We start from the raw sequence: 22348 nt of genomic DNA, 5'->3' as shown, positions 1-22348 counted from the left end.
CTCTGGGGGTTTTTTTCAAAACTGCATAAATATGCAATTATGCCTTTATGAATGTGCCCCTCTGTTCCAAATCTGTAGAATTTGAGAATTCAGCAACCACTGTTTTATATAAAACCAGGTACTGTAATAGAGAGGCACAATCTAATGTTAGCGTTCCCAAAACGGACACAAAATGAATGAAAGGAATAAAGAATTTACATAGACTGCTTAGTTAAATTGTATTTATTTCGAGGAAAACAGGAGCCTAATGTGTGACCTCATCAGGATACACAAATAGATTTGAGATTCATATGGAATCCTGGCAGGAGAAATCTTCACCCTATAGTAGCCACTTATTAATTTTAAAGGAGCCATGATTGCTTTTAAATAGAAAAGGACATTCTTCACTGCAAAGCTTGTAAAGCTCTTAAATAGATGCCTGTGTATCTCCTTTAGGCAAGAAGGAGTATTCATGGGCAAATATTATAAGTCAAAAGTTGTTGACCCAGTAGTTGTCCCCATTATGGGCAAAACTGGTCTGAGCTTAAGTGTTACAGTATCTTTGTGTGCCTTCATTCAGACCAATGTAATAAGGGATATTATAGAATTTAATGAAGTAAGAGGAAAATACAAAAGTAAGAAGAACATCAAAATTAACAATATGCAAAGTCTTTCCTTCTCTGTCCTCCATCTAAGTCTCTCGGGGCATATTAGCTGCCAAGGTGTAGAATAAATAATCACGCAAATTCTCCTATGATGGCTAACCCAGTACAGAGAGAGAGAATTAAGGGACTTATATCTAAATATTTTAATTAAGGCATCTTGCATTTTCTGTGTTTCACATACAAATTTCAAGACCAAAGTACTTGGTCAAATTTGTTTGCATCATTGTAGGATCAAGCCACAAGGTACCCTGTAAGAATTTGAGTTTTTGCAACCAGGAAAATAATAATAATGACATTTTATTTCTGGAGGGTGATAATATTCAATTTTGTTAAGATCCCCATCACTTTAGATTAGCTGATTTAGTGCATATCCCTAAGTGAATGTTACATACGCGACATACTTAGCATCATTTAAAAAAGACACATCGCCCCATTTTTATTACGCCCTCCTGATCGCACCGTGAATATCCAGTGTGGCTTGCCAAACTATCAATTATAGCAATAGACTGCATACCTATTGCTAATTACAGAATTAGCATCAATCATTGTTTTTCTGTGCCCTGTAAATAATTACTGTCATGAAAATGTATTACAAACTTGTCTGGTAATTGTTCATACTAAGACGAGAAACCTTTTAAGCATTTCTGGTGAAATATTTGCTGACTTCAATCAGACTAAAGACGTTTGCAGTGATGAAGTCTCAAATATGTGCCCTATCCGTCTCAGAGGAATTTCTCTGCCCCAGTTTTCACCCTCTTCTTGCCAATTAAGCAGCTACATTATGTATAATAGTGGAAGTCACTTATATTTCCGCATGGTTGTATGCATCGGAAGAGATGACAGAAGGATACTGGTGAATAATTAGACTGTATTTTAAAGCCTCAGAAAAAACTCAATTTATTGCTATTTTTAACTTTATCCACCTGACTGTGTGATTTTTTTTTTTTCTTGGAGAGATTGTAGCAACCCCTATGCTCTGAATTATCTTAAATTACTAAGTAATGAACAAAATAAATGAGAAGACAATGTTTGAAAAGCGAACACATTTAAGGATAATGAGCATCTTGAAAAAGGTCAGTATATTTTGTGAGTGTGAAATGCGATGCTTAGAAATGTATTATGAAATCACGCATTAATTAATCCTCACAAAGAGCAAAAAATTACAGAAGTAACCTTTTCAGATGTGCTTAGTACAAAAAAAACATGATACTTTATTCAGGACAGGCCAAAGAATCCCTTTTATATGCTACTCAGCACATAAACAGGTTTTTGATCCTTACATTTCAGGGTAGGAGCCATTCTCCATAATCCTTAATTACCATTCCTGGGAAATCTTCCGGCGTGACGTAGAGTCTCTGGATGAAGCACTGCTTCCCTGAGTCTCCAAGTCACTCTCCACCAAGTTCCCACTCACGTCCTATTTAATGCTATCTAACAAAGCTAATCCTGCTCCTCGCACATCTAACCCCACTCCTCTGGTTTGTTAATTACTCATTCTCTATGTATAGCTTTTGTAAACATTAGGCGTCTAAGGAATCCCATTTGAGGATTGTGTTGTAAGTACGTAGGCAAAACATGTTTCTACAAATTCCAAAATTATCATTCTCCTAAATATTTGTAACTTCCGAGGCCAGTGGGCTTTCTTGTTCTTAAGGTGGTGATATCTACAGATCATTTTTGGTGCCACATTGCTGAAATTCTATTTATTTTATATCTAATTGCGCCGGGATTTGCAATTTTAGACAAAATTGTTTTTCAACTTTATTTCCGCCTTCCATCAGTTAAAAATCGTGTTTGTCAGTTAACTAAGGCTTTACCCGTAGTATGCTCTACAATGACCAAACACTTTTGAGAGACTAATCCAGGTGAACATACAGCCTTCAATTTAATTTTACAATTTTAGTAAAAAAAAAAAAATTAAGTCACCAGAAAAGGAAGTGATTGATGGTCAAACCCACTTCCCTCTCATGTTCAGCCTACGTTCTGCCTACCTTGTGCCCATCTATGAGGACTATCCCTGTCTCATGAATGAAACCACACTCTCCAGAAGAGATGAGTTCGGGGTTGCCGTTTATCTTTTGCTAAGCAGCTCATTGTTGTTGATCAGTTGTTAAGGTTGAGTGTGAGTGAGTGAACTTGGGCAGGAAATTGAACAAAATCACACACTATATGTCATTTTTCAAATTTTTCATTTTTTAAATGTTATCTGTGGTTTTCTACTTACTTTCTGTAATCTCTCTGACAGAGACTCACTAAAGCATATTTAAACACGAGTGTTCACAGAAAAATTAAGCACTTTGTATATTTTGAGTGTCATTATATTACATCATTTGAAATGGCATTATGATGTTTTGCATGAGATGCTTTCTAGCCAGAACTAGTAATATAAATATCCTTATCTCAGAAAATACCTATCAAGGGATCTGTTTCATGCAGAATTCAAAGAATAAAATTAATTTTCTTTTTTTTCCTCCTCAGTTCTATTAGCAAAACAGCACAGCAATCGCTGATGGCCACACACCGGGGAGGAATGACCATTGCATGGCCCAGATGCCAAAGGACTGAAGTTATGGTAAAGCTCTTGAAACGACACCTGGCTTTTTGGCAAGCTTACTAAACAGCAGGGCTATTGCCTCTGGACACTCCTTTTTTTCCAGAAAGCAGGGATCTTTTTCAATCATTTTACTTCCTGGATCTTACTTTGTCCTTTGGCTTCTTCTACCTTTGATCTGAAGGAAAGTTCAGGACGTTTGGTGTTGCCTATAAATCCTTTAGTTGGCGTGTACCTATCACCACCTCTGACCACCCACATCTAATCACATTGATTTATATTGCCACATAAATAAGGGAAGAAAAGAACCTTCATCTTTTTTTAGCTAGTAAAGTAAAACTCACAAATTATATGTTTTATGTTAAAAAGGGGCTCATTCACACTTAGTTTAAATATATTTGACAAGTTAAGGAAATAAAATATACGGTTCGTTTTTATTTTAATAATGTTCTTTTTTTTATTGAGTTGTATAATTAAACACCATTTTCTAAAGTCTTTTTAGCGTTATTTCAACTTTTGTTAAGTTACAACTTCCACCTCAGTTTAGTTGGTCAGCTGCCATGGTCCTTTGCCTGGCTGGCTGAGGATTGTAGGAACTGTAGTTCAATACCGGCTAGAAAGCTGCATGTTGATTGCCCAATACATTATGTGAACTCTTGTCGTGGCATATTATAGAATAAGACTTTTCTTCTGTTTCAGGTGAGTTCTCACTTACCTGAAATTAGCCCTGAAGCTGTGGCCCCATATCTAAAACCCTTGTATGTTTGTGTGTTACTTTATTTTACTCTGTTTTGATTTGTTTCCTTTTTTTTTGTATAATTTTATATGCAGTAACAAGAGAAATTGGGGTTTATCTAAGAAAGATAGCAAATATTTACGTGTTTGTTAAAAAATGAAGTTATTGTCATAAAATAATTACCATTACTGTTTAATATGTGCATAAAGTGTAATCATTAGTTATATATATATATATATATATGTCCCTTGTCGATATTTGCCTTTTGTTTATGTACATAAAATATAGATACACACTAATGTAACCTATATGTTCAGCAACCTTGAGGTTAATAGCCATTGTAATTAAAGGATAAGCCTATTACTGAACACAAAAGCTAATCACAAAAGGATTACCACTGAAAATGAGCATAGGTTGTACAACTAGTCCGATAATTAAGATTTAAGTACTGGACGGAGATCAAAGTACTTGCGATTTCCAATAAAGTTAGTGGAGTTACAAGGATTTGTAAAATGTTAGGTTATGTTTTATCGCACCTTCCATATACTGCGTACCCAAGATAGTTGCAAAGAGATCTTCCTTGTGGATGTCAGCAGGTATGAATCCAACAGCTGTTGCTACACAAGAAGCATGGAGTGTCTCACAATATGATTACTCTGTCAACGACTTCTATAAACGGTGACATCTGTATTCATGGAACAGAATTATCAATAAATGTGAAGTCGTGCAGTTAGCGATCTCAAAGGAAGAACAAATACAGCCGGAACCTTCATCATCGAAATTGCAGATTAATGAAAAGGCTCCCATTAAAGCACCTGCCTAATATAAGAAAAACTGTATCAATTCAGATAAAATGTAACGGCATCATTGCAAAAATGCAACTTTAAAGAGGAAATATTCTTTCCATTCCTAGAATTTCTATACAATTTGGCGGCACATACAGTAAGAACCATTTGGCCTTTTTAGGCTGCCCATTTTACCCTGACGTAAGGACTTTAATCAGTCTTTGGTCTTAGATTCAGGATAGCAATATGGCTATACCATGAATGTTTAAATGCCCTCTCTGTATTAGCCTCTACCACTTCTACTGGGAGGCTGTTCCTCTTGTCTATCATCATCTCAATCTAGTAAAAAAAAAAAATATTGAAAATATCATTAGATTGCTATCCTTAGTGACAAAAGAAATCTAGCGTGTATGTATTATTATTACTACCATGGAGGCAGCAACCTCCATAAATATAACACCGCTTCATTCTAGTATACAACAAGTAGGGAGAGGTGTATAAAATGTTATTGTTAATTGGGGTTTAATAACAAAATGTAATATTCTTTCAATCACAGTGGATGTGTGCTTATGTCTTAAAAAAATAACGTATTACGTGTTATTTCAAATACATCTTGCCATCTGCGTAATGGCAGTACAATTGCTTAAATAAATAAAAAAAATGTTTCAAAATTTCATATGTGGTAGGAGTTGCTCATCCACTCTCATTCTCATTCTCTCCTCACACTCTTTCACGCTCTTTTTTTCATTGCTCTCTCTCACGCTCTCTAAATGTCTCCCTACCTTCTCTTCACTTCTACACCTCGGCTTCCACATCTTCTTGTTTTTCATCTTCTCTCTTTTACCATTTATCTTTGTCTGCATCTTTGTGAACAGAACCTGGCAAGTAACCTGGAACTTCCGCCAAAACAGTGATGCTTCCGGTAAGGTCCTCTCCTGGATCCTCCAATCTGGGGAGAGGTCGTCACCAAAAGTGCTGCTATTGTGGCAGAAAATCTCCTTAGGACAAAGGAGATTCCGGTGATGTTTTTTCCCCCCGAATGAGAGTGAATGTGGGCATGGGCAACAAATTTTGTTCCTGAATACATAATGTCCCTCAATTTTTGTCTGAATTTGTCTGAATCAAAAATAAACCCAAGGTGCCAATTTTGCACAAAAATAAGGCAGTAATATGATCATTAATACATGGGCATAACCTGTAATAATAATAAGTAATTAGCAGCAGAAGTCACTAGTGTTTTATTCAAAAAGACAACTGGAGTCCCATGAAACCTGGAGGGATCCCTCAGCCCTGCGGAGGACCGCACCAAAGGAAATCTAAGTGATTATGTCAGGGCCAAATTTCGGATGACGAGGAGGCATGGGCTCTTTAAGGCCAAAATCAGTGCGGCCGACATGTTATGTCTTAATTCTCAAGCACTGCATGGCTGGGCATATCCAGATGGTGGCTGCACTCTCCACCACCCGATCTGCCACTGGAGTGACAGAAAGAGTATGGAGTGATGCTGCCAGCGGCCCACAGGGCATTTGCTCAGTGTGCCAGATGGCCAGTCTGGACCTGAATTATGTTATACCCATTCATATCCCATACCCTTACCTGTCTAAATCTGTAAAACAACCATTACATTTTATGAAACATTAACTGTAAATAAGCTAAAACGAAAACCCTGTTCTTCCAAAGTCAAACATCAGCAGGCAAGCTAGGATTTTTTGCATTTATGCTTAGTGGATTGGATCACAGGCACTTGTGCAGTCGGTACAATCCATACATTAGAGTTGACTTCCTGAGGCCGGTCATTAATCTCTTTCTTATACCACAAGTAGAACCAGCACATTTTCTAAAATCCTCTCAGTGTGAAATTATATTTCTTTGGCATGATGCAGTAAATATAAGTCATATTTCATTAATCTTGAGAGGTAACACAGCAGCCACTTTTTGTGATAAATATTGTCCTACTGTCTTAGTTAACATCAGGGCCAGGCTGGACATGACATGAGCGGCGTTAACACTGGGCCCTGGCATTGGGGCGCTGTTGGCTAGTGACCCTCTGGGCCACTTTAATGTCCCGTCAGCCCATTTTTTATTTAATACACCAAACAGAAATGAAATAGTACTAAAAACTCATTCAACAGAGATTATAACATTTTAACACTGTATTTTAACTTCCACACAGAATATATATATATATATATTTAAATATGTTCCTGTGTTGCCAAATGACAACAAATATCTGAAAAATAGAATGGCGTAATTTGTGTCTTGCCAAACTTTGCACCAATCGAGTAGGCTTGATAAATGGTCCTTTTAGGCAAATAAGTTAAACAACAAAAAGTGACATTGTAGATGAATATATATCTCACACCATTGTTAAAAACTCATACTCCTTCAATTAAATGAAGATTCATAGCCTAGTCACATATTTCCTTGTCAAATAAATGATGTCTCACATCAAGGACCACGCCAATTTCTTCTTATGGAAACAGAGGAATTTGTAAATTCATCACGTTCACGAAATGTGAGAGACAAACTGAGGTAGTCAATAAAATTCTCGTCAGCCAAGATGTTGCTTGAAGACAATACCCCTGTACATCAGAAGTTATGATTGAAGGTATGTGTTCCCATCAGTCCATAACTGTGAAATGTAACGCACTATGCCCAAACGGAAGATAAAGCAAACTAGAATATGCTTATTATGCCAAACCCAGGACAATCTAGCAGGAGACATGTCCCTTTGTGTCACCAGGGCCGTGGACCACATAAGGGACTGGAGGGGGTTACATAAGCAGAGGGTACTCTAGCAGGTTAAAGTATGGGACCACCGAATTGTGGTTCCATTTGGCTATTCAAACAATGACTTTGCGATAAGAATTCTCAGTTGTCTTTACACACAAGAATTATTCTTTATGAGGTCCTTCTATGGTTTTTAATCCCATATATATACATTTGATATTGGGCTTATACTTTGTATGTCTATTACTAAACTGTTCCTTGCGTCACACCAACAAAAAGCAAACTTTGAAGCTGGATCACTAGGCGGATTTACCACCAAAACATGTACTGTGGTCATCTCAACTTTAATACTGTAAATAATTATGAGCTATTATTTTATGATTTGAAGACTTATTTTGTATTTACTCAAAAAAAAGAAGAACATCCTAATAAAAAATAATTTAATACATACATGTTTATTTTCACAATCAAGCCACTGTAGGCACTTGTTGTTCTAGTTTAGTAAACTCAATGCTTTTTGGAATTGCTGTAAGTATTAAAAAAAATAGAAAATTAAGTGGTTAAAATTAATTTTTATGCACTTTACAGTAAAAAGATCAGCAGCATACAGGATATGTAGACCAGCGTGATTCCTGCTCTGTTAGTGCAAGATTTATTCCTGGACATTTCTCTTATGAGCCCCCTGTCGTTACACAATTTAATTTCATGACAGCATCTAAATAAACAACATCCTCTTTCACACTCAAATGTATATATGCATTCTTTTTTATTCAGATGGTGATTGCTCGGTTGATTTAATTTATTCTTTCGTGATTATTCACAGCACGAACCAAAAAAATATCTCTGTTCGTATGAGAAACATAAAACACACTATAAACAAGACAGGTTTAATCAGGACTTCTGGCTGTACAGAGTAGGTTTAAATGAATGCAGTCTGTGTATATATAGCTTATATCATATGTTATTTGTACCACTAATGGTGTCCATGTGTAATAACAGTGACCAATATACCTTGTTTAGCAGGTACCCGCTTACCCTAAGCTTTCAGGGGAAAAAAAAATTAGGGGTAGCACAGCTGCTACTAACAGTATGCGGCCAGTTTAATGTGAACGAGCAGGCTGGCGGGTAGCTCTATGCTAGTTTGACTTCTCCAATGAGAGCGTCACTGCTGCCGCTCTAAATAGGTATACAACCCTGGGTGACTAATTCTGTAAACTGGTGTACATGGCAGAAATTTTTAATTAATATACAACCGTGGTGAGTTGGTACACTACACCTGTACAACTTTACAAAATACGCCAAAGTGCATTTCACATGTGCTGCAAGGGTTGCAGTAGGTAAGAAACCCGTGGGTCAACTCACTAAAGAAAGAACATGTCATTGGTCCACGCTAATCCTGTGTAATACATAAGGTAATGAGGGAGATTTGTTAAAACTTTTTTCTCTGATTTTCTACGAGTTTTATTGGTCCAGCTCCGACTGTCTTGCAGTAGAAGCTCACTGGGGCTGGCCCTTCATAATGGATAGTAAAGTCAAGGAGAATAGACATTCGGAAGATATGTACATAACTGGGAACTCTCCGGGTTTGGCCCGGGAGAAGAGCTGCTTCTCCGGTTCGAGGGAGCGGGGTCCTGACATGCCCCACTCCTTGCCCATTTTCCCTTTAAATGGGGGTGTTCTCCCCATTGTCACTGATATGGATATGAATTATACACACTACTGAGCCATGTCCAACACACATGCATCTAAACTGAACGCATAGAAAACCCAGAATGGAGATCAGAGGGGTAGCACGGAGGGGAATGGATACAGGTTCTTGAAATTGGTCCTAATCTCCTATTAATGACATCTGTGTTTTTTACCGAGTAGACCCAAGGTTTGATGGCTCGTATTTTTAGCAAATTTGCATCAATTTAACCCATGATATTTCGGTCTATCTAGCGTCAAAACAGAATATATACATGATTTGTTGTAACACAGGTTGCAGGACAAGAAGCATCCGTCCGGTAAGGCTGTAAATGCTACCTAAAGTCTTTGTTACTATAGACACCCAGTGGTTATATGCAGCGTTGCAAGGAAAACACATCGAATAGAGGTTGGCAGTGCTCTCCTCTGCTTCCAGACTCCTCGGTGGAATATTGGTCTATGCGGAGAATTCGAGGGCAGATAAGAATTTTTGGTCTGAACAGTTTTCCTGATTTAAAGACTCAGACCGTAATCAGTCCTTGGTTTTGTTTTAGATTCAGGATAGCTTTATTCCTTTCCTATGCATGTTTAGATTCCCTCACTGTATTAGTCTTTACCACGACTGCTGAGAGGCTGTTCCACGTATGAACCACCCTCCCAGTAAAGGTAAAACTTCTTTAAATGAACAAGTGACCATGAACAAATACTCCAGGAATTATGTGCGTCCTTGCCTGAAAACAATTAGTAATAAATTTGTCATTAAGATTCCAATAAGTACATAAAATGGTCTCTAGTGGTAGTGTTCAAGACAAAGTCCCAACTAGTCCATGCCGTTGGCACAGTAGCCAGTGGCATCAAACTGAACAGCATTTTGTGAAGAATCCTAAAAAAATACAGTTTTGAAGAGTATAACACTATTTTCTACAAGTATAGTTCTATTTTAAAAAGAATACATTACTATGTCACTTTTGGCATCCCCGGAATGCCAACGATACCCCTGGTGTATAAATCTAGTATGACAGCTCTGTTACAGCTTAACAGTATAGTTATGCTTTGCAAATGATCACGTCTAGTGAGTTCGATTGAGCTCACAGCAGTTGCCCTAGCTATCAGCAGGAGTAACATTACTGTCTGCATGAAACAGTAATAATGTTCTAAATGAGCTGATATCATTAACTATTATTGTCCTAGAATTTATTGCGATGGAGGGTTATTTTAACTTAAAAAAAAAAAAGAAATGTCAACCCAACTGCCCAATTACCACAGGAGTACCCAGCTGTCCTTTCCATGAACTTCCATTACTAAATAATTTGTTATATATCTCCAGCTTGCATTTCCTTTCTATAACATTCATTTCTAAATATGATGAGGCTGCTAATTTAGCGCAAGATATTTCACGATAAACATAATTCTAGGTGATCTGCTGTTGATTACACACATTCTGAAAAAATACATATTTCATTGAGATGTATTCACTAAAAGGAGAGTTGGCAGGACAGTGTACAGGAAAGTTGTGGTTTCAGCTCCCTCACATCTCTGCTCATTATGAAGAGCCAACATCGGCAAATTTCTCCAGCGTAAAGAGCTGACCCTGCATCATGTATAGTTCAATTTGTAAGGGGACTGAAAAAAAACTAGCTGATTTAGCTATATATTATACATGGTCTGCCGAGCAGAAGCTTAATGGAGTTTACCCTTCATAATCATACCTGGGAACTTGTGGGCCCCGACTACCTGGACCCTACCCTTTCAGGACGCGACCTGATGGAGAAAAACCCCCATTTAAAGAGCAAATAGGCGAGGAGAATGGCCTGTAAGGACCCCGCTCCCGTGACCAGGAGTATTCAGGTGTCGACCCCGGGGAACCGTAAAAGCATCGCTTCTCTTGGAGTCCCCGGATAAATCCTGGAGAGTTCTCAGGTATGTTCATAATGTAAAGTGGAGTCAAGAAGCTGAAAACACAACTCTTCTCCAACCTCTCCTGTCAATTCTCCTTTTAGTGAATAGACCCCAGTGTGTACATATAGACTATGGAGGAAGAATACATTGTACATGTTTTAGTTGCTCCAAACATAAATATAACGTAAAGACATTTTATTCCTACTGGAGGCTCGGCAATCACCCGCCATGGCTGGACTCCAGGAGAAAACCTGACAATTTTCCAGGTACGCTTATATTAAAGAGTCACGTCGGTGCTACAAAGCCCTGGTATCTGGGCCATTAAAATGAATATTCTCTCTAGGTTTACAGCAGACGGACAGCCTCCTGTTAATTAGTGACTGTTGTCTCTGAAGGGCAAAGTTTGGCAAGCTTTAGCTTGTGAAATGAATAAAATAGTCCTTGTTCCATGTGAAAAAAATATAAGGTCAAGCGGCAGTGTTTTTTTTATTTACCTTTTTACATTAGCTCCTTCTGTTGCTATTGAATTAGTAGCACCAACAAAAGTACATACTTAAGACAAAAGAACAATTACTTTAATTATCCTTTATTGCACTGTGGAGATCTGATTAGCATTTTCACTCCATAATAGGAAAACTTTAAAGAACACCTTCTCGACGTGAGAGAACGCCATCCTTTATGCCGAGCTGCATGAAAACCATTACCATCATACTGTGATTAGAAAACTAAAAGCGTTAATTCATAAAATATTTAGGGTCATTATATAAAACCGTGCTATTCTCTAATCCATAATAATATATCAGTGCACTGCTGTACTATTTCAGGTACATTCCATTTGCAACATATTTTAAGGGTTCTGTTCCACTTGGGCAAAATGTTATTTGAGCTCTCTAGAATGTAAAGCAAATAAACCTCATCATTTTATTCTTCCATCTCATTTTTTACTCACATAACAACACAAACATTTTTAAGAAGCTTTTTTCAGATTCTACGGCAGCAACCTATCAGCGTACCTAAGAACTCTCCAGGGTTCTCCCGGAGACTCTGGGGGAAGTGTCGCTTTTCTGGTTCTACACCCAGAACCTTCAGGTTGAGGGAGCAGGGCCCTCACACGTCCCACTCCCAACCAATTCCACTTTAAATGGAGGTGCTTCCTGTGACATCAGCGGGAACGCCCACCGGTGTTGGCGGGAAAAGCCGCTGACATCAGTGGGACCAACCGTGACAATAGCGGGACCACTCACCTACGCTAGAGGGACTGCCCACTGACATCAGTGCCCATGTCCGGAGCCCAAAAGTTCCCAGGTATGCCTATTAGTGCCTGCTTCTTTGTCATGTGACAATTAAGCAATCTTTACAAAATTAAAAAACAATATCTATCGTTTTACATGACCAAAAAATGTACGCACGTTCCACAAATGTATTGGACATTCAACAGTACTAGGGATTATGTTTTTAATGTAGCAACTAGTTAGTCTTAAATTTAGTGGAGTAGGTGGAACAAGACCTTTAACCGCTAGAGTGCCAGCTATGTATGTCATACATAGCAGACAAAGTGGTCCTCCGTGTCCAGCTATGTATGACATATGTAGCAGCACTTTTCACCCTCCCCAGCCCCATCAGTGTCTGACCAGCAGTGACATAGTAAAAAAAAGTGACGGGAAAACATAAAATGTGTTTAATAGCAATGGCCCGGAAGTCAAAGGTGCTTCCTGGTCATTTGCTGTCATTAAGCTCTCCAGCACTTTGAACCAATCAGGAGTGTGCTGATGATGACCAGATCACGGAGCAAGAGTGCGGAGACTTCGAGATAAATATATAAATATTTTTTTTTACATTATTCGAGTTTTTTTCATTCTGATCAATGTCAGTGTCCTAAACCTACTACATGGAAACCCATGATCGGAACATTTAATTAGTTGTACATATAGGAAAAGTGTATGTTTCTGATACATGGCATTCTTTTTTTTTTTTTTTTAAAACATTGTTTTGGCTTCAGTTACTTTGAAGGCGGCTTTAGCAGTATGTAAGGAATGCTAACTCTTCCTGAGCTTTTTATCTGCTTTCCTATTATAAGCTGACAGTTCCACCAGTGCAGGTTATGGAATGCTATTAATGGCGTTGATCAGTTGTCAAAGAGGGAAAAAATACTTGTTAACAAACAATTTGGTTCAAATAGATTGCCTAGAACACACTGCTCAATTGCCCTCAAGAGTAAAGCGTTGGAAACCTAATTTCACTCATTCAGTTAATCAGTACTTGGATGAAGAGATCTTTAAAAACTTGCACTGCAGAATAAATCACGGCAAAGGCCTAGAACATAATTTTTTCTTTCTAACCGTCTGTATTAAGCAGATACATTAAAATAAAATAATACTAATAAAAAAAAATTGTGCTCTTATAATCAGCAGATGCAGCGTTATGTTGTCCATTCGTGGGCACACTATAAAAACCTTTAGTAAATAAAATACTAAAGAAATAACAGCTCCTGTATTGGGTTGTAGATTTATGAAATAAATATAATTGTTATGTTCCTGCTATAATTGGGTTAAATGTGTTTATTCACGAAACAGTGACTTAAGGGTAAATTGATGTAAGATGAAAAATCGATATTTCGTGATCATTACTATGAAGGGTCAATACAGCCATATTTGCAGGAGGAACACAAGATATTATTATTATAAAGCAACGGGCATTGCTCTTATATTGAGGAATAAATATAGACTATTAATAAAAATAAATATATTATATATATATATATATATATATATATATATATATATACAGCGCTGCAAAATATGATGGCGCTGTATAAATCAGTAAATAATAAATGTACAAAAGGTTTGGATAAGCGTTCTTCATATTTTCCCCATAACCCATTGCTGTAGTATTGCAAATAGCCACAGCATTGCTTGTCTGCCTATGGGGAGGTTGGTTAACTTTTGGCTTTGGGGCAAGCAGAGAGCTAAGTGCCCCTGTATAAACATGTTTGGAAAACAGTACTGAATCTGGTCCTGATTTCACTGCTGGAAAAATTCTTCTGAAGAGAAAGTATAGTGATATATATATTTATTTATTTATATATACTACATATAGTACTGTGCAGCACGATGAGCGCAGTACAATGAGTGCGCAGTGTATGGGGGCATGCAACCCAGCGGCAGGCATTTCATGACTCACTACTGGGTGCCGACCCCATATTTGAAGAGCTATGGTGTAGAAGGCCCTATTCTATTAAGCCTATATCGTATTGGGAGGCTAAGGGTAACAGGTAGTGAACGGTCCTTCATGGAATGTGACATCTGGACTACACTACACCTAAAGGCATGTGGTGCTGCCTACAATGGAGCCATGTAGCTCAACATAGTCCTCAATAGTGTAAATGGGCCGGTTGGGGAGATCAGAGATCTGCCTGCAATTCTGCTGGACAGGGACTACGGCCCTTCCTGGATTTGCCACCTTGTCCCAGTCGGCCTAGTCCAGAATACATTGCTGTGTAATTGCATAACTTTATCATCCATGTAAAAGAAGAAGTCATGACCAAATAGATAAGGCAGGCATATGCTTCTACAAACTGCTGGTAGTATGTAACAATTAGCAATTTATTCCACAATAAAAAGGTCAGATAGTCTTCAGATTGAAACCAGTTATAATACTAGATTTGTGCCACCTTGTGACTATTATCTAATTGATATTTCAGAATGTCAAGGACAGTTTAAAATACCCATCATGATAGGGTGGTGATGATGAGCTTTCACCTTTCATTAATATTCAGGAAGATATGGTTTTACTTTTAATGCAACCTTTACGACAAGTATTTTCCATGTATCATCGCACTGCTCCATTTGAATTTTGCACTTTCAACAGCTTGAAATTACCTGTGAAAGCGTAACACAGACACCATTATTAAATTGTATGGACTGGTCGCGTCGCTCAAAAGCCACACAGATCACACAACTTAATAATGTAACCTGGATCTGTTTATACGCCAGAGAGGGTAAAAAAAACCTACAATCGGCTGGGGAGATTTTTGCAGTACACTTTTACACAACAACATTCATTTAGATTATTCAAAATATAATTTAATACTGCGTTATGAATTAACCCCTTAATGACAAAGCCCGTACATGTACGGGCTCAAAATGCATTGTTTTCAATGGGTTTAGGGACCGCCCTTTGTCCTTAAGGGGTTAAAACAATACCCTTTGTGACTGTACAAGCAGAAAATATTGTTTCCAGTATTTTGTTTGTCTTTCCTAGTTCCATTACTAGGTTTCTTAACACCCCGAGAGTTTGATCGCTGACCTAACCACATGGTTTTCCGCACCCTGTTGTAAAACGCTTGGTTGTTTCAGTTACACGTCAAGAAAGGAAATTTAAACAATTGAAAATTTGGGCTCTATCTACAATTCACCTTTTTAATGAACTCATCAAAAGTAAGCCGACCACACAAACAAAGAAATCGATGTATTAGCTTTTTACTTCTTAGCTCTGAGTTTATTGCCTTCTAAACGGTAATTAGGAACCTCTGATTAAGTAGACAAGACCAAACGTATTGAACCCTGTTGAGAACTAAGATTTCTTCAAGTTTCATTTGTTTGTTTATATGATCAATTCTGTTTTAATTGTGAGCTTTATCCAGGACTTTTATGCTCTCTTCAAATAATTGTCATTGAAGGGTAAATGCTTTATTGAAATCTAATAAAAGATATTTAAACAGCTGCCAGAATGCAATCTATATAGAAAGTTAAAAGAAAACGTTGATTAAATTAGTCAAAGTATAATTGGAAAATAATGGATAGCATTTTTGTTCCAGCAATCTTTCAGGCTGATTTATATAAATGTCATATGTGCAAAAACAAGAAACAAAACAAGGAAAAGTGTGATTGTGCTTTTGTGTTAATACCATTATGACAATATTTTTGGAATCCGATAAACATACACAAAAAAATGTAAATTTGATATCATTTGATATCATTTTTATGCATTTTTATGTAATTGCATATGTTTAAAGATGTGGCACCTCTATACATCCCTGTGATGGTACCCATAGCTCAAGAGGAAAGTGTTCATTGAAGAAACAGTCTTTTTTAGAGGACAACCTCAGGCTTGGGGGGTAACAACAATCTTGTTGGAAGACTTGTTGGCGCTATTTAAATAAAAGATAATAAAAAGTAGAATGAATAAATAATAATAATTGAAAATGTAATAACTGTCCCTTTAAGTATTTAAAATGACTTACAATGCACACTTCAATGTTGGTAATATTTAACCCTTGGAATGTATTATTTATTGTCTGGCATGTCTGGGTTAAAACAGTGTGTGCTTTTTTGCTATCTGTACATCAGCAAAGGGGCCACACTCCCAGAATAATGCCATTAAACCTTCTATGGACTGTGCAACTTGACATTCTGCAAGGCATTGCACAGCCCACTAGCAACAAAGGGTTAAAAACACAGCACAGAGGCATCTGCAATTTCTTCAAAGTTTCCGCTAGGGAACCAAAGTGGGAGATTTACTTCCTAACACACCACTGATCCTCCGAAAGGAAGCTACGGGAAAAAACTTTGTTACCCAAGAGACACTGAAAACCTTCTTAGATGAGCAGTGACTATAAGCAGCTTTTACCTTAATAGTATATACAACTATGTTTGATCGAACGCTTTTTCCAGCTTAGTTTTTAGTTTTTATTTGAAAGGAAAGTAATAGTATTTCAGTTATTACATTCTTTCTTTTGCCTTTATGTGAATTGCACACATTTTCGTATTGCTGTTTCACATTTTGGTTTACCACTTCTATCTCTGAAATCCCGTATAATAAATTACGTTTATCTTGTGGCATTGTGGCAAGAGATGGAATGCATGGGCCTTTAACCTCTGTCTGACCTATGGTCTATTGAAAGTTTATGGGACTAGTTAAAAAAAGCACTCACTTGGTATCCTACAGTTAGTCTCTAGAAGACTCTAATATAACTATGTATCCATGGAACAAAAAGGTTCCGTCATTGATACCCTACTCAACGTGTTTTTAATGAGGTATTGAGTATGTGACTAATACATACTTAATGCTTTAAGTCCTTTAATTTTTTATTTTACATGTCTGTTAACAGGAACACTCCTCTAGCCATGCTTCTTTGGTATCTTCTCTTGGGAACTCCAAAAAATGACCGTATATGCAATATTGCTTGTGACATCATCGAGACGTCAGCTTCATACAAGGGGCACCTGACTTGGAGCTTCGTGGTCCATCTGGGAGAGGTGACCCTGGAGGACTGTGAACAGAAGAACATATGGAAGGAATCAGGAAGCAATGACATCTATGGAAAACTTTAGTTATGTTTCCCAACACACTACTTTACCTAACCCTAGCGAGCTAAGCATAACACTAGGTAGCCAGCTGAGCGCTGTCTATTTCTATTTGAACCATTTCCTAAGAAGCTTTTTACTAGTGTTACATAGTTTTCTCTTTCCACTAATATTAATTTTCAAGAAACTCAAATAAGTAGTTTTTTTACTTCTGTATAATTGGTTAATGAACATGTATTTTTCCATGTTCTATAAACTAATGCTAGGTATTTAATATGATCATGTCTTGAGGACCCTGCAAAGAGGAACAAGAAATAAAGAATAATGTAATCTGTTTAAAACCACACCTATATAAGGCAAGTAATCACACTTAAATTTAAAAAATAAGATAGTCATAATTCTCAGTAATAACACTGACCCTAAAAGAAGCTACTAAAATTTTTAATTGTCCTAAAGTGTGAGGACTTCTTGCAGTCTAGTCTAATTAGGGTGTAGAGGATTTATAGAGTAATGATTCTCTGATTTAAGGTTTCTGAACAACAAGCTTTGTTTTGTGTTTTAATTGCAATTCCATGTACAACCACCAGGGTATCTAGAGTAACAAGAGTTTTAGGAATAATTTACGCATTGGCAAAATCCTCTGTGTATTTCCTTTATGTGTTCTAATTCATTCTCTATCTGTTCATATCCACTGGATGACACTGGATAGTATACATAACGCATGTTGTTTTCCAAATGTGCTTTCGATTGCTTTATTACTGGATCGACTGGCCCCCAAACATTGCCAGATCTCCCCAGTACACACTTTTAATGATGTCAACTCATCAAGTGAGATCTATTGCACAGGTTGATAGGCAAAAAAATTAAAACATGTAATTTCTCCACTGTAAGGGAAACCATATGCCTTTTTACTGCTATTCAAAATGTCTATGACACAAACCTGATTAAAAATAATAAGCACAGAACTTGATGGCAGATATGCAGCTGTATGCTTCATTTTCCTTCCAAGATTTAAATGTCCAAACCCGTTTAGGACACTAATGCCTGACTCCTTGTAAACTAGTATGGTATTAGTAAAGATAAGGCATGTTACATACAAGCCCAGTGGAGATTAACACTCTCCAGGGCCTGTGACAGTCACAAAAGCTCCCTTTACTGGAGTTTTCCATCATGAACTGATTGGAGCGATTATTTCTCATCCAAATGTGCTGCACCGCTGTGATGGAAGTTGATATATGCCGACCGTTTCACAAGTAGGCATGAGTTTAAGAAGAGCTAATGAATCATAATGCAATTAAACAGAAGGAGATGCCCATGTGTTGGCCTGCAATGTCAAATACTCCTATTTATAATACTTTTTTTTTTATATAATACTTTTAATAATAACTATAATATCTGATTTGTTTCCCAAGTAACCTGAAATCTCTTCCTACATTGGTAATACTCAGTAGCATATTTACAAATGGTGTGTAAACTAAAACAATGTATGGATGATTACTAAAATAACTATTACCATACCAATGCCAGCGGAGCGGGGTTTGGGGTCTGTCACTTCCACTCCTGCTCTCTTAAAGAAGCCTGGTGCTAGCCCCTCCAATATGAACAAATAGCCCCACGTCCATTTGAAGCCATTCCCCAGAAGAGGGCGACCTCCAGATATCCTACCCTTGGATGTTCCCAGGTATGAGTTTTCCAAGTATTACAGCTATGCAGATGATAGTTTATTGTTATATTATTTTTAGAATAATGGCGGATTATGTAGACAATACAGTTTCCTAGTGAATGTGCACATACATGGGTATTTGCTACAGTTGCTGCGTTTCTTTTTTAGAGCAACAGAAGAGTTAACGTCTGGTTGTCTGCAAATCTCCAAGCAGTAAGCGCGGAGAAAAGGGCTGTTTAGAGAGAACTTTGGAGAACTGTTACACAAACAGCTCAGCCAAACAGCTTTTCCATAAGAGACTCTCTTCCACAATAACCCATTTAAAAAGACTCGGAGGAAGAATATGGGTCAAAAGAGACCAAGCTGTTGCTTTCTTCTGCTGCCCGTACAAGCAGCCCATAAAACAAAAAAGATTTGTCTGTCAATTTTAATTTGAACATTTTTACGAATCAGCCTTTTAACTTCCCCTGTCTGTGTAGTTCAATTCCATGGCTATTTGGCTCCACGACACGGCACAGACATAAATTACTGGACAGTATGACAATATTTTGATCTGAAACCAAGAAGTAGAACATTATTAACTAAAGGCAATAAGAGACAAGTCGTTTAGACTTAGGTACTGATAGCACCAAAAAAATACAACCATTCTGTACTTTGCACTGAAATGGCCCAGGTGACAAATAAAAACTAACTTTAACTATTAGCCTTTTGACCCAACCCAGTTCTTCATTTAAGTGGTTGATCCAAGTTCAACCAGAGCTGATTAAGCAGCATATTATTAGCAGCTTGCAAGGGATTGTAAAAGGGGTGACTCTCCACAGATCACAGCAAACTAGCTGCTATCCACAAAACCCTGACCCAGAATTACGCCACCTACGAATGATTTACAAAACTGGTTTCCCAGTTACTTGTGGTGGACTACAGGAGAGAATCACACGTGGCCTAGAAACTGTGCACTTCTTACACTTTCATTCCCGGGTAAACCTTGGCCTCCTTCTTCTCTACCTTCAGCTAATCAGTAGAAATGATAAAGCATGGCAAATATGATGCAATTTCTGACACCTTCCATAATGGGTGGTGGTAAAAAGTAAAAACGGCTCCCCAGATCACTGAAGCACATAAAAAACCCCACCCAGGCTGAAGATTGCCCAGAGACGTTCCAGCATTAAACCTCCTACATCCAGTTCCACCACTTCCCTTGGTAATAACAGACGCTAATGCTTCTAGATCACTGTTTCTCAATCATGAGGTTGGCTCATGACAGCCTATAGCTCTTTTTTATTTTCAATTAAAATGCATCAAGGGCATTGTAGCCATTTTCTAATTAACAAATGCTAAAAAGCCGGTTCCCCTGCCATAGATCTCTCCAGCTGCCCCACATGGAGGTGTCAAAGGTTGAAATATCAACGCTTTGTTTCATGATCACAAGCACTGGAGAGCTGGCCTGTTTGCTCTGCAGTCTGCTTGTCTTTGCTATTATCAAAACCAGATTCCCCCTGGTCCTCGGTGCTGAAATGTCTGGCACTACAAGTATTAGGGGGGCTATAGCGCTTCGAGCTTTATGGGAAATGTCTTGTGTGCCTTTTCTTGACGAATGCTTCTGACTTATATCACTCCCCACTACATGATGAGAATCTATATTAAAGTCATGTCAACAACTTTTCAGCAGCAAAATAAAACAAAACAAATGTCTCTGGGAAAACAAGACATACTACAAATCTGTCCCAAAAGGATGGGGTTTTTTTTGTTTCTTTGCTTTATCAACGGTGCAATTGTGTCTCTACTTTTTCGTTAGGGCAGACTACTTATTTTCTTCCTCCCATTGAGTTCAAGCATATTTAAACTGTTGCTATCATAAGTTTTATAAATAGGAGTAGACTTGCTTGTTATTAGAAATAACTCAATAAAATACCAAAATGACCTGCAGTAACACTTGGTTGACACAAGTGGGAGCACTTGCAAAATCCCTTTGCCAAGCAACTCCCAGCTTCCATGCGAACTTCATGGTGTGGGGATGTCAAGGGACTGATGGACTGACCAAGATCACTCCTCCACTCCTCCCTACTGGCACACAGAAAATCATGGCGCTGGTTCTGCACATCACACTATAATATAGTGGCACACATTAATAATATTAATTGGAAGAAGCATTCTTTATTTAGTGTAAATTGGCAACACCTTTAAGTGACTTTTTTCTTATCTCTTTTGAGCCATCGTCAGATGTTACCCAGAAAATCTGAACGCAATTTCTTAGTGTCATTGTGATTAGTTTTTTGTTTTGTTTTTAAACCACTGTGTTAAACATATCCCCTCTCAGGAATATTCCCTGTAAGTATCATCATTATGCAAACAAAATCCTACTCATTGGCTTCTAGTCCATCTCCAAAAGAGATGTCAAGCTCTAGATTATGAAGGCCGGTAACGAGAGTGATCAGAAAACTACAGCTGTATGGAGGTTCTCAGAGACTAAGTCTGACATTGCTGGTTGATAACCACATTTATGACCCAGAGGATATTTGTATAACCGCTAATTATTACTGTTCTTCCCCAGCAGCTTTAGATATTTTGGGTGAGGCGAGGATCTGGCGTTTCCGTCCCTAGATTGAAAGCTCATTTGGCCAGGGCCCTTTCTCACCTGTAGTTTCTGTAAGTCAAATTGTTATGTTACATATTACTTGTTATGTCCTGTTTACTCATTGTACAGCGCTGTGGAATATGTTGGCACTATCTAACACAATAAATAATAATACTTCGGCAGGATATATGGAAGGTTCCCAGCTATGCCAATCCTGTAATATGACTGCAGGAGGGGCCCTAGCTGAAAAGTTAGTGGACCATCCCCTGCTTTTTTCTCCTCTTCTGTCTAGTTGTTAACCCTTCCTGAACCAAAGAAAAATGCCCGTCTTAACCCTATTTGGTCTAGTTAATTACTGCATAAATTGTAAAGGTGCTGACAGTTTGCAAATCAGCTTTAACTATGGAAGATGCATTAAAACACCTTTATATGCAGTGGTACAATATGTTATCAAACAGCCATTTTACACTCGGATGATGGATGTAAAATGAATGCAGATATCTATTCCCCTCCCTATAGTATCATCACATTTAAAGTAGATTTTGATAGTTGACTTAATAGTCAGAATAAACAATGACTCATATCTTACCAAGTTTATGAAGTAATCAGCTGCTCCACCTCTTGCTGTGTGGCAACACCTAGACAGTGGTTTTAATTAACACTGTACGTTTTTAATCACAGAAAAGTGCATTTTTTTGTGAATTCAATTTGCTTTTTTATTGCAGCAACCATAAAATGTCTTGCTACATTCCGGCACTTTGCAAATGTTTTTAG

Source organism: Spea bombifrons, chromosome 7 (assembly GCF_027358695.1).
Source record: "Spea bombifrons isolate aSpeBom1 chromosome 7, aSpeBom1.2.pri, whole genome shotgun sequence".
Taxonomy (NCBI): Eukaryota; Metazoa; Chordata; class Amphibia; order Anura; family Pelobatidae; genus Spea; species Spea bombifrons.
The sequence above is the reverse complement of the archived record's forward strand: the minus strand, read 5'-3'. Positions refer to the sequence as shown.